The following is a 3,283-nucleotide window of genomic DNA, read 5'->3' as shown; positions in this document are numbered from 1 at the left end:
CACCCAGCCAATGAGGGTTCGCTTATCTACGGAGCGCGCCGAGGGACAGAAGCTTCTCTCAGGTGACTTGGCCTCCAAGAGGAATCGAGGAAGAGCAGTAGAGGAAGGAAGGGGTAATGGCAAAAAGGATTCCAATTATGATTTTTTATTTCGGAGCAACTGAAGTTATGGAGCTGCTAGAAGGTTCCCGACACAGTGGGCAAGTCCAGGGGGCATATCAGTCCAGGGGGCAAGACAGACTCCCTACATACTACACACTTTTTTTGGTAAGTTTTTAACCCCACCTGAAGTTAAAAGGTCATCACCTTGATTCAGTGAGTGTTAACATATTGCCACCTTTTCTTCCTCCCTTACCCTCAAGGTGAACAGCGCTGTTATTCTCACTGAATCATGTGAAAGTAAATGGCAGACGTCAGAAATACCTCAGAGTGTATTTCCTGAGAATAAGGACGTTCCCGATTAACACACCTAAAAAAATTAATTCAATAATATTATCTAATACACATCCATATTTAAAGTTCTCCATTTGTGCCCCCCAGTTTGTTTTTTTTTTATATCTAGGGCTTGTTTTAATTCAGGATACAATTAAGTTTCACACTTATATTCAGTCTGTCTCTAGTCTTTTTAAGTCTACAATAGCCCACCTACCTTTTGGTTTTGTTTTTCATGACGTTGACTTTTTGGAGGAGTTCAGTCCAATTTGTAGGAGACAACGATGGATAAGGAAATGGAAACTAAGGTGTTTCTGAAGACGGAGGGGCAGGGAAAATTCACTAAGGTCAGCCAAGTAACTAGAAATTAACTAAAACATAAATAAGTTTAAGGAAGAACCACAAAGTTCTAGTTTTCCTCACTTTTGAGAGAAATGTTAAATTCCCTGTCTCATTAACTATCGATGCCCCTGCTTTGATGGCACACAAAGCATGTGTTTTCTCTACTTCGGGGGCAATCCAGCACAGCCCAGGAGTAGAAACCAGGACTGAATCTAGAAGAGTAGAAATTTGCCAAATACGGGCAGGTAATCACTTCAGGAAGAGGAAACAACAGTAAGATACGAAAACTCATCAGTGGAATTCTGTATTATCTTTATAACTCTTACAAATCTAAATCTACTCTGAAATATAAAGTTTATGGAAAGAAAGCTCATCCATGGGAATTTAAGCTAGCTCAAGATAGCTGAATACGGTGTAAGTGTCAGAGTAATAGAAAATGAAATTGGAAAAAAATGAAAGAAATAGGGGTCTTGATGCATGCTAAGAAGTCTGGCTTTAAAATACACATTCTTCTCAAGTGCATGGAAAATTTCTCCAGGATAGATATGTTAGGCCACAAACCAAGTCTCAACAAATTCAAGTACATAGATATTACATCAAGTATCTTTTCAACCACAATGATTTGAAACTAGAATTCAATAAGAAATAAGGAAGAAAATTAGAAAGTTAAAAAATACATAGAGGGTGCCTGGGTGGCTCATTTGGTTAGGCGACTGCCTTCGGCTCAGGTCATGATCCTGGAGTCCCGGGATCGGGTCCCGCGTCGGGCTCCCTGCTCAGCAGGGAGTCTGTTTCTCCCTCTGACCCTCTTCCCTCTCATGCTCTCTGTCTCTCGTTCTCTCTCTCTCAAATAAATAAAATCTTAAAAAAAAAAATACATAGAAATTAAACAACACACTCCTCAACAACTAATAGACCAAAGAAGAAATCACAAGGAAAAATAAGAAATATCTTGAGACAAATGAAAATGGAAACACAACACACCAAAACTTGTGGAATGCAACAAAAGCAATTCTAAGAGGAAAGTTGATAACTGTAAATGTCTATATTAAGAAGAAAGGTCTCAGATAAACAACTTAACATTACACATCAAAGAACTAGAAAAAGAAGAATAAACTAGGCCCAAAGTAAGCAGAGGACAGGAAATAATAAAGATTACAGCAGAAATAAGTGAAATAGAGAATAGGAAAACAAGAGAAAAGATCAATGAAACTAAGATAAGCAAAATTGACAAACCTTTAGCTAAACTAATCAAGAAAAGAGGGGACTCAGATAAATGAAATTATCAATGAAAAAAGAGACATTTCAACCGATACCACAGAAATACAAAGATCATATCAGATCACTGTGAATAATTATATACCAATAAATTGGGCAACCAAGAAGAAATGGATAGATTTCTAGAAACGTAAAACTTAACAAGACTGAAGAAGAAATAGAAAATCTGAACTGACCAATAATGAGTAAGGAGTTTGAATCAGTAATCAAAAAACTCCCAACAAAGAAAGTCGCAGGACCAAATTATTTCACTGAATTCTACCAAAGATTTAAAGAATTAATGCCAATCTTGGGCGCCTGGGTGGCTCAGTTGATTAAGCGTCTGCCTTCGGCTCAGGTCATGATCCTAAGGTCCTGGGATTGAGCTCCATATCGGGCTCTCTCTGCCTCTCCCCCTGCTCGTGCTTTCTCTCTCTCGCTTGCTCTCTCAAATAAATAAAATCTTAAAAAAAAGAATCAATGCCAATCTTTCTCAAACTCTTCCAAAAAACAGGAGGAAGGAACACGCCCAGACTCATTATATTACCAAAGCCAGCCAGATAAGGATACTATAAGAAAAGAAAACCACAGGCCAATATCCCTGATGAATATAGATATAAAATTCTCAACAAAATACTGGCAAACTGAATTCAACAGCACATTAAAGGGATCATACACCACGATCAAGTGGGACTTGGCCCTGGGATATAAGGATGGTTCAACATACTGAAATCAATAAATGTAATAAGCCTCATTTATAGAATGATAAAAATCATATGATCATCTCAATAGATGTAGGAAGAGCATTTGACAAAATTCAACATCCTTTCATGATTAAAAAAAACTCAACAAAATTGTGCATAGAATGTACCTCAATATAATACAGGCACTATATGACAAGCCCACAACTAACATCATATTCAGTGGTGAAAGAGTGAAGGCTTTTCCTCTAAGATTAGGAACAAGACAAAGGTGCGCACTACCAGAAGGTCTAGCCAGAACAATTAGGCAGGAAAAAGAAATAAAAGGCATCCATATTGGAAAGGAAGAGGTAAAACTGTCTCTGTTTGCAGATGACATCATCTTATAGATAAAAAATCCTAAATAACCAAAAAAAAAAAACAAAAACAAAAAAACAACTAATAAATGAATTCAGTAAAGTTGCAGGATACAAAATCAACATACAAAAATAAGTTGTGTTTGTATACACTAATAACAAACTATCTGAAAAAGAAAGAAAACAATCCTGTTTA

Source organism: Eumetopias jubatus, unplaced genomic scaffold (genome assembly GCF_037043125.1).
Source record: "Eumetopias jubatus isolate StellerSeaLion01/CBP00866 unplaced genomic scaffold, mEumJub1_p1.0 scaffold_17, whole genome shotgun sequence".
NCBI classification, from domain to species: Eukaryota; Metazoa; Chordata; class Mammalia; order Carnivora; family Otariidae; genus Eumetopias; species Eumetopias jubatus.
Note: the sequence above shows the minus strand (reverse complement) of the source record.